At 33.7% G+C, this 11521-nt stretch overlaps 1 long non-coding RNA gene across 1 annotated transcript in view; it reads left to right on the top strand.

Moving 5' to 3' along the window:
* LOC142329085 (uncharacterized) overlaps nt 1–3951 on the top strand; it is a 203979-nt gene extending 200028 nt beyond the window's left edge. Inside the window, exon 3 of the long non-coding RNA XR_012757422.1 lies at nt 3859–3951. This is a non-coding gene — a long non-coding RNA (uncharacterized LOC142329085). The remainder of the gene's footprint in view (nt 1–3858) is intronic.
* The last annotated feature ends 7570 nt before the right edge of the window (nt 3952–11521 follow it).

The raw sequence follows: 11521 nt of genomic DNA on the forward strand, positions 1-11521 counted from the left end.
AAAAATTAAAGTCATTAACGACCTGTCAATGTAATGTAACTGTACCGGTAAACCGGTGTAGTCTTGAACCAACTCAAGCCGAGTACTTCTGAGACGTGTGATTAATTGAAACCCAACTACCAAAGAACACCGGTATCCACAATCTAATTATTCAAATCCGAATAAAAGTAACTAACATTATTAGGAATTGAACCTGAGTCTTTCTACTTCGAATCTGCTGATTTACGACGTCGAGTTTACCTCTTATACCAACCCGGTAGGTTTAACTAACCGTTGTTCTTAATAAAAGTCGATTAAAATTGTATTTAATGTAATTTCCGTCAGTAGGACATTTCATTAAAATGAATCCTTACAGAGTATACTAAAATTATTTGTTAGAAATTGTATAGGTGTACACAACATAATATCGGGGTTTAAAAGTTATTTAATATCTCTTAATTTTGACTTATATTAATGAATCACAAATAAAAATAAAAAAGTTTACAGTTTTTCGCTACAAGTGAACATCCTGACCCCCGAAGGAGAAGACCTTGTGACGATTCCGGTCGCCACACCAACCCTTTTGTTCCTAGCCCTGATGGGTTTTACCGGAGCTTGTCTTATAGATACTCTAAATCTGATTATTATCTAACAGTCATCAGTTCGGCCGCCGTCAGGATACCATCAATTGAAATGCCTCGGCAGACATTTCCATCGGTGTGTTCTGACTCATCTTTGGTCTGTCCCTCTCCCTCGACCACTAACTCCCTCTCCCTTTCTACCACCCCATCGCCCCTCCCCCCTCTCTCTCGATGGATACGAAATATTAATTGATAAATTTCAAGCTAGCTGCACTATATTCATTTGAGTCTTATCTAAAATTCTACTTCTTAAATAATTCTTGATCGGAACGATGATAAATTTGACGATTAAAAAATGTATAAGGATGCAAACACTAATTTACTCCGATTTGCCTTCGGGGTTAGGTCAATGCCTACTACGCCTTTTCATATTCAGCTTCATCATATTTCATCTCCGATCTGGTCTGCTCTTGGAAGCAAAGGTCAAAGTCTTCGCCCTTCCATACTCAACTCCATCAAAAAATTCCTAATATATTCTACCTCCGATCTGGTTTGTTCTCGGAGGTGAAGTCAACGCTTTCACCCTTCCACATTACAGCTCAGTCACAAAAGAATAAAACGAGCTAAACTAATCGGGACTCGATGCCTTGGCAAAGTAAATGTCCAAGCGGGCGTGTAACTATCCGGATTTCTATTCCGGCTATAAGAGCATCAAATCCTTTTAGCCACACTTTCAATATGAGCATTTTTTGTCTCGCCGCGCACATCCAACTGATAGGAGAGTTCGTCCCATACTTACACCAACCTGTCTGAAGTAATAGAAGCGACAACTGCTTCAATCCTGTACCTGAAATCGGGTAAATCAGTAAGTAGTAGTAATCCAAACAAAAGGTCACAGGTGGGATCGGATCATGTGTCTTTGGAGGCCACCACAAACAAGCTCTGACATTGGATTCATGCTAACCGAGAAACAACCGTTCCCGTACAGTTACCATAGTTACATAACCATAGTTACATAGAAACATTCGCCAAATTCTGGGCAATAATAAGGAAGTTTTAGATCGGGTGTTGCTATTTTTATTAAGTGTTAATATGTTTCACACAATTTAAAATTGTGTTATATTTTTTAACGTGTTTGATTTTCTGTTCATTTAATTACGATTTTCATATTATTTTTATTCTATATCCGAGAAGGGGACCTTTTATACCCTTCTCCGACTTGGTTGAATTTGTTGATGTTTATTTAAATTTTGTATTTATATATTTTTTTTTTACTTTGTTTTCTTTTAAATAAATTTTACCTATTAAATTTCCCACTGTGATATTAGTTTTACATTTTTTAGTGATATTACTTTTAAGCTTTATTAATTATAAATATTTAGCCTTTTAATATTTTAGCTTTAAACCTAGGTTTAGTTTTTTATGATAATTTTTTAGTCATCCCGTTATCCGAATTGGGACCCTTTACATCTCTCTTGGACTTTATTAAATCTTTTATGTTTTTAGTTTTACGCTTATTTTAATTTAGTTTTAGGTCTGTAATGTTAGTTTTAAGTATTTTTTAAAAAGAAAGTTTTAGTTGTGATATTAGTTATGAATTTTTGTTTAATTTTTTAGTTTTTAATTTTTTGTTTTCTAGTTTTATTTTACTATTTATTTCTTTTATAAAATTTTATTCCGGGTGATGATAACGCTAAAGCGTTTTTCGTCCACAAAAGAAATCTTGTTTCCAAATAAAATTCTCTGGTCCATCATGCAGTTGAGGAAAGAGACATCTAAGCAGCATATCCAAATAAGCAACTCTTGTTACGCTTGCTTCAGCAAAATAGAACGGCCCGTAAACTTTCCGTCAGAATATCACACAGAAAACATTTAATTTTTGGTAGTCTCTTTTGCGTTTTAAGAGTTCATGGAGATGAACTCTTAAGAGTTCACACAGTACGATCAAGAAAGTCATCATCTTCAGCAACATTTTGTTTGCGTAGTTGGTATGCATAATGTAATCGGTAGACAAGCCTGTAAAAATTCTAATAAACGATACGTACACATAATATGTACAATACGTGAGCTGAAACGTTGCCCCTCCCCAACTGTTGTGTCTAGTGCAGGCATGGCCAAAATACGGCCGGAAAAAGTTTTAAATATTACCTTTTTTTTTATAAGGAATTGAATAATGGAAAATGTGGAAATTTAGAAAAGTTAACACGTCACATTAGTTTTGTTTTTTTTTTTTGTAAATTTTTTGTTTTGTATTACATTTATTCATAAATATAGTTTTTTTATTGAACATTTTTTAATTGTAATATTTCGTTCGGTCCGTGAAAAAGGTTTTGTTTCCAATTCGGCCCGGAGGGAAAAACTTTTGGTGCTGGTCTAGTGTACTATTCTGCTGTGTTTGCAATTTATACAAATGTGTCATGTTATTAGTTATCGGATGACGTCATTTTATTAGATTTTCAACAAACCCGCTCGCCCGTCACGCCAATGCCAGCCGACAGTTCGGTGTTCAAAGACAGGGACAAACCTTCAGCTAAATATACCACAGTGTCAACACCGGTTTCGCTTGCTCATGGGCGGCCTTCCTAAAGATTATATTTCAGAACTACGCAGGAAAGACTCATCCAAAATTTTCTTCAGACATCCTCGGTCGTCCCGTACTTTTCCTTCACACAGACATCCCGTTGTTTCAAACAATTAAACTTTCTGCGGAACGCACATTGAAATGTAATTACAAACTCATTTAGCAAATTGCAAAACACAGAAGGCGTTCTGTTCAGGAGTCGCCATATTTGTTCGTGGCGCTGTCAAGTGGAAAAATAGGATATCAATCTACGGCCATGCGCACAATTAAAGTTGTTCTTTTTGTTCTTTGATTCTAGCCTTTTTATTTGCTTAATTAGCAATAATAATATTCATAACACTAGTATTATTCTAAAAATTCGAGTATTCAAATTTTTCTTAAGATTTTGTTCTTATATACATAAGAAATTTTCTTTCCTTGAATTGAGAAATGAAATTTTTCCGTTGAATTAAAAGGTGCTCTGACGATGGATCGGTTGAGACAGTGCTCAGGATCTTGCTCTTTGTCCTTGGCCTGTGAGATCTCCAGATCTAACACTGAATGTGATTTTTTCTTGTGGGGATTTATGGTCTGTTGAAACACAAAGAATGTCTTAATGAAAAAAACAAAATTCGACAAGTTCAATGCAGCCTACTGTTCAGTATATAAAATTGCACTAACTTGTCATGCAGTAGAGTATGGTGAATAATTCGTAAAGAAAACATGTATCATTTGCAGGTGCAGGAGATACAAAGGTTCAAAATTTATTACTTGAAGACTTTCTGCTGCGTTTGAATGTTGTCACTGGTTCCAAGGCAACTGTTTCAAAGTAAGTTCTATTTTATCTTCTAACTTTTTACAATTCATTAGGTTTTAATAATTCGCGAAATAATTATCACTGGAGATTCAAAATTCCAAATATCACAGTAGAAAATAATTTCTAACACAGTTTACGGTTAATACTTTGAAAGGTTACGGTATTTATTACCAGGTTATGGTAATAGATAAAAACGGCCCACCTCGGTGAACCGTCCTCTCCAGATCGAGGCTGCCTTCCCTAACTAGACACATTCAGAGTTATAAACTATCGAGGTCCCAACCGTCATGGAATTTTGTCTTCAATATTCTAGAGGCTAGCTTCTCGACATTTTCCCAGGCCTGCCTACCGGAAAACATATAACCTATATTCCTAGCTTAAGCCAGGAATATGCTTTCCAGTAGACAGTCCTGGGGAAATGTGGAGGAAGCTAGCTTCTAGAATATTGAAGATAAAATCCAGTGACGGTTGGGACCTCGATCGTGTGTAACTGTGCGTTTGTTTAGTTAGGGAGGGCGGCCTCGATCTGGAGAGGACGGGTCGCCTAGGTGGGCCGTTCTTGATGAGGTATTGGGGGACCCCTTGTGGTAGTTTTTAAATAATGACAACCGGAAGCTGGATAGCGTCTTGTAGGATCACTGGTAAAAAACTACACAGGAAGTGGTGTACTCTAACGGGTTGGTTACAAATAAAATATAAAATAAAGATCCGAACGGCAGCCCGACCTGCCATGCCAGACATGTTGCCGGTAGGTGGCAAGGGCTGTTAAAAACTTAGTATGGTAATACTTCGTTTTATCTATATTTCTTTGTTGAATGATTGTTTTTAATTGGTAAAGTAGAATTTTCTAATTTTCTTCTAAAATGTGCTATTTGAAGAAAGTGGTTTATATCTTAAGAAATATCATACATAAATAATTTACAGGCAAACTAAGTAAGTTTTCAATTTGAGTCAAGATAAAGTCATCACACAAGATTTTCACTAAAACTTATTCGGTTATTTACTTGTAATCTCTTACAAAAAAATAGTAAAAAACAAAAAATAATAATTCCCTAATACGACTAGACAGAAAATAATTGAATAATGAACTTTTATTTGAAATGTACTTTGTTTATAAGTGTCTGTAATATACGAGTATAGTTCATTGACTTATTGTGAAAATAATTTTCAGTAATTTAGGCACAAAATGACATATTTAATACACGGATAAGGATATATTTTTTTTTTACAAAAGATTACGTTACCTTCAAAAAATTTGAAGCAATAATGTATTCATCTCTTAATTTCCAGAGTATAATAAGTAAAAAATTTTAAATAATTTCAGAATATTTTATACATTCCAACCGCAGGGAAATGTGGATATCTATAACGAAAGGAGATTTTCAGCGACTCAAAATATAACTGACGCGTACAAATTTTTCCCAAAATAGTAAACATTTTATTTAATAGTAAATTAGAAAAATTTGTTAGTATGATTGGTATGATTATTTGTATATTAAACAAGAAAACGTTGTTTTAGGGTTCTATTAAAATTTTAAAGCTAAAATAAAATTGAAAATTGATAGATTTTTATTTATTTTATTGATTACATTCTTGCTTACAGAAAAAACTGGACCGATACGTTATATTAATTTTTTTTAAGTCCGATTTTCATAAATGGATCAATATAAAATTCAGTCTATTTTATTAATTTGATTTACGGAAACTGTTATATTCGTTATCTTTTACGGATGTGATTTTATCGGCTATCATAATACAAAATACCTACATATCTTCGATGTATTACGTAACATAACAAAACTGTAATAATAATAGTACCTATAAAATCGATAATATTAATTAATAATGTGTGTATGTGTGTGTAACTGTGAAAGTAGTTGTAGTTAGTTAATTTTTTACTAATATTGCTATTCAATCAGTCAATAGATGAAATAAACAAAACTATATATATATTATTGATAAATCTAATTTTGCTAAATGTGCATTATTATTATTATTATTATTTATTATTTATTATTTATTATTTATTATTTTTATTATTATTTTTATTATTATTATTATTATTATTATTATTATTATTATTATTATTATTATTATTATTATTATTATTATTCTCTTGGGCAAGCCCAGTTAAAAGCATCCTGGCCGGCCCATAGGCAAGGCGCAGGAGCTATAACTATTGTTCTGACGTGCATTGTATATGGTAACATGAACTATTGAAAACCATGGGTAAAATGTATGAATGAAAGACAAAATACCAGACATAAAAATTTATGAACTGCCAGATGTTAACGGCCATTGTCCCCCGTCTGCAGCTCTATCTGATGATCAGGTGGCCCCTCAAGAACAGGGGTTATCTTATCGCTCGAGCTTGTGATGTACCGACGGACCAAGCGGCATGTATCCAGCAACACAGCCTTCTGCATTGGTCGGAACAGATTTGCTGGTGCTCCAACGGATCTTAATGAACCATGCAGAGAACGCGGAATCTCTCCCATCGTGCCCAAAACCACCGGGACCACCGTTACGCTCTCCTGGTCCCAAATCTCCCTGACTTGTTCTGCAAGATCCCTATACTTCACTAGTTTTTCCGTGTACTTCTTCACTATGTTGGTGGATTATTATTATTATTATTATTATTATTATTATTATTATACGTTTACGTTTTATAAAAGAATACGTTTAATAATAATTAATAAAAATAATTATAATACGGGACAGGAAGGAAGCAAGAAGCAACTGACGGTCTCTACATGGCTTGGCGTGACAGATGGCAAGATTCAGACAAAGGAAAGTGAACCTACGGGCTCATAAACGATGTCAGGAACTGGGCGGAGCGAAAGCATGGTAAAACAGATTACGAGTTCACCCAATTCCTGTCTGGACATGGATGTTTCCGGCAATATCCGTACATGGTAGGCAGAAACATTATGATTGCGGTGGGCTAGATGCAGTAGAACATGTGATGTTCTTTTGTCCTAGATGGCGTGACTTAAGAGTAGTGCTCGAGGAACAGGGTGTGGAGGGGGACAACAATATAATCCGCGTAATGCTCAGCAATAGCGGCAAATGGGAAGGCCAGTGAGAAGAGGCGACGACAGGCTGAAGAGATAACCCACCGGGTTGGTCTAGTGGTTAACACGTCTTCCCGAAGTCGAGAGTTACAGCGTTCAAGTCCTAGTAAAGCCAGCTATTTTTACACGGACTTGAATACTAGATCGTGGATACCGGTGTTCTTTGGTGGTTGGGTTTCAATTAACCACACATCTCAGGAATGGTCGAACTGAGAATGTACAAGACTACACTTCATTCACACTCATACATATCATCCTCATTCATCCTCTGAAGTATTATCTAAACGGTAGTTACCGGAGGCTAAACAGGAAAAAAAAAAGGCTGAGAGATGCGGATCGATAGAGACAGTTCGATAACGGGTGATCAAGGGTTCTGGAGGGTGGGCGGCGGGAGCTCCTCGGAGTGGTCAATTGCCCCCTGGGGACGCCTTCCGGTCATCTAGATTCGGATAGTAGGGTGCCCGAGTGATCATGCAGGGGCTTTGTACATACCGTATGGTTTAGATCCGGCCCCTGGATGATAAGAGGAGGAAGTTTTTTAGCGGATGAGAGTCTCGCACTGCCGTCAGAGCGAGCCTGACAGCGGTTGGCATAGCTTTTCCCTCCCCTTAGGAAAAAAAAATTAATAAACATAAATTAATGAAAAATAAGTTTTTTGTTTAATTTTATCTTTTTCAAATAGTAAATGTAATAATAAAATTTTGAAAAATACTAAATATATTTTAATTATAATAAAGTTATAAGTTAATAAAATTATGAACTTTTTTAAAACCATTTTTTTATACAAACAAGTATCTAGTGGAAATAAATAACTGAAAACACTTGTGTTTGTTTTTATATTTTGTTAATGTAGAGGATTGTGTTTATTATTACTATTTTTACAAATAAATAAATAAAAAAACACTGTTAAATACGGCAGAGTTGATTGATGATGGCGTATTGATTACATAATTAAAGAATTGAATCGTTTAAGAATAATTATTCATATCAGCCTGATGATTCTAAACATTTAGATGAAGTAAGAATTTATAAATGTATATTCTACTTTATATAGTTTTAGGGAAACGGGAAATTTTGAAATTTGTTTTGGTAGCCTTGGGCAAGAGCCATATTGCCAAGAGCCAAGGCAATATGGCTCTGTATCGTATAAGGTTACCACAAGGTAACCTTATACAATAAGGTTACCTTAATTTTTTTGAAAACAAGAATGGCACCACGACTCTTACATCACTTCAGATCGATACTTTGCTACGCTGAAAAACTTTGTTGCGTAAAAACAGCAGGCATTTCAAAAATTATTGATTACCGTGGTTTAAAAAAAAGGATTGATTTCACACAAAGCACGAACGTTGATGGCTGCTGTACGCCATTCCTTTGGTACCCGGGAAATTTCGAGAAATGATGACACTCAATAGCCTCCCAAGTTTCCCGATTTGTCGGTATGCGGTTTCTTCTCGCAGGGTCATATTAAAAGTGATGTATGTAGCAGTCGCGCTGCTACGATAGAACAAAAGACCAAGATCCGAATAGCAATTTCTAAAATTTCTATTTAAATGTTGTGTCGAACCATATATATATATATCGCTAAGAGATTGCAGGAATATCTACGCAAAAATGATCTTGCTCTCTTAATCTGTAAGTTATGTTTGATTAAATTTAATTTCAGATCATTTATCATAATTATTTTTAACTTTTACAATTATTAAAGCTAAATTTTAATTCCTTTTGCGAGTATTGTGATCGCAAAAATGTCATTTTTTCAGATTTTAACGGTAATATCCATTTTCACCATCCTTGAGTCCATTTTGACTAGTTTCGGCGTACGTACGTATGTATCTCGCATAACTCCAAAACGATTAGCGGTAGTACGTTGAAATTTTGGATTTAGGATTGTTGTAAGATCTAGTTGTGCATCTCCCCTTTTGATTGCAATCGACTGAAGCAAAAGTGTCCAAAAAGCCCAAAATTAAAAACAAAAATTAAGATATTGGACTTTTTTTTCTTAACTGCTATAATAAGACTTCATTGAGAGCTTTTCAACGGTATAACAGAAGCGACTTATTTTCATTGATCCCAGAGTTAAAGCCAAATAAAATTTTTATTAATGAAATATTTTGACCTACAATGGGGAGGCACAGCAGTCGAATCAGACTTCGTTTCCTTCTTTTTTTTTTTATTTAAATATATTGATTTATTAATAAGGATTGTAAAACAAGTTTTACGATAAATAATAATTGTGTATATGTAATTTAACAGGCGTACAAGGAAGTCATGTGGTGTCCACATCAAATTTTTATTACAAATTTCAATAATAAAAATATAAGTTATTCTGGGGAAAAAAAAATCTGTGGTTTACGTATATTTGAATAACTTTCAACTAATGTATATACGTTTATATTTATATTTTCATAAAATATTTTTCGTTTCTTTAACATTTGTAAGAATGAAGAGATCCTTTCCTATGTATTCTCAGTTTGTACACAGCTTATCTGGAGTTTACATACATAATACTATATGTATAGAAATGGCATCAGTTCGACGTAAAATCTTAAAGTTGGTCTTTCCATTGCTTCCTTTGGCAGAAAATACTGTTTTTAGGGTTATATTGTATCATAATGTACGGCTTTTCTAGACTATATTAACTTCAAAACATATTCTTACAGCTGTTGTGGTTGTATACATAAATTTTTTATATCATTGTTATTTTCTATTCCCAAGTGTTGTCTAATCTTCTTGCTACAAAATACAACTAGGTATAGAATATTATTTTCGAGTAAATATCAAAGACATGTAATTTCTATTACTTCTTATCTGGATAGCTTCTGGCAATGAGCATACACTTTTCAAATCCATATTCTTAAGCAGTATATTATTATATTTATATAAAACCTGAGAAAAGTGCAAATTCTCTACTTTGTTTAAACATATGTTTAAATAAAGTAGAAATTTCTTTTCTTTTCTTGTGAACTTTGATATTTCATTATTTTAGATGCACTGACATAATTATCTTAGGTAAAAAATGTTAGTTTCAGTGTATTATTTATTGTTAAACAGTATTTTAGTTTCTTTTTTTAAATTTTTCCTTCTCAAATCGAAATACCTTAATTAAAAAATTTGCCTGTTTATTAAAATACTAGCATCTCCCGTCGCGTCGTGGCTTCACCCGTGCTATAAGCGTAGACATTAAAATTTTTAGTAATTATGTATGGACTGTTGCTCTCAAAGTTATCGCTATTAAATATTTACAGGTTCAAAATTAATTTTGATGATTATTTATTCAAATTAATTATCTAAAGTTATTATTAACTTTTAAGTTGTTAAATATGTTAAATGTTAGTTATTTATCCCCTTTAATTTTATTACCAAACTAATTTGTTTTTGCGTGTACTACGATGTGAACATTATAAACTGTTCAATAAGTGAACAGTAAGCAATCCTCGCACGGTTCAATGAGATTAATGTAAACCACCGAAGTACACTTGTTTTCAGTTCTAGTATTAAAATTCGTATAGAAGTAATTAACGTTTACTAGGATTCGAACCTCAGAACCTTCGTTTTTGAAAATCAGTTAACAACTGATTTTTGACAACGAAACCACTAAAGACCAGCTCGGTGGGCTATCTTTTCTTGACAATGACAGTAAATTTAGTAAATCACATAACTATGTGAAGAAGTCAATATTGACATAGGCAGTGATCGATATAAACATGATTTTTTTAACTTTTCTGTTTAGCCTGGGGAACTACTGTAAGGTACTACTTCAGAGGATGAATGAGGATAATATGTATGAATGTAAATGAAGTCTAGTATTGTACAGTCTTACGTCTACCATTCCTGAGATGTGTGGTTAACTGATATCCAGCCATCAAAGAACACCGGTATTTACGATGTAGTTATTCAAATCCGTGTAAAAGTAACTGCCTTTACTAGAATTGAATCTTCAAAATCAGATGATTTGCAATGACGATTTCACCAATGGGTGTAGACAGTGTATTCGATTAACTAAAAGTAGTAGTAAATAATTTATAATTCTTTTAGGTAGATTTCATTAGAAAGTTAATTATTGTAATGAGTACCATGATTTGACTTCCGAAAAATTTCGATATATCTTCGCATTTCGAAAATAAAAAAATTGCTATAACGTTTTTATTAAGTAAAATATCGAATTCGTTTAACGTTCCTATAATTCTTTGGATAAAGGCCTAAAACTTATGTAAGTAAAAATGGAGATTTATAAATAACAGGTTTTAGTTTTAATTGGTCCCAAATTCCCAATTTTAATTGGTCCCAAATTATTTTTATCGGTAACTGGTCCCTGGTTAGTTAATTCACTGCTGTAACAATTCGATTTCGCAGATATTAAGAGTAGCAGGCTTAATTAGTAATAGTAAACCCACCGGGTCGATCTAGTGGTAACTCGTCATCGCAAATCCTAGCAAACGCAAGTGTTCTTTGGTGGTTGGGATTCACTTAACCACACATCTCAGGAATGGTCGACCTGAGACTTTAC

The sequence above is a fragment of the Lycorma delicatula genome, chromosome 8, assembly GCF_047948215.1.
Source record: "Lycorma delicatula isolate Av1 chromosome 8, ASM4794821v1, whole genome shotgun sequence".
Classification (NCBI taxonomy): Eukaryota; Metazoa; Arthropoda; class Insecta; order Hemiptera; family Fulgoridae; genus Lycorma; species Lycorma delicatula.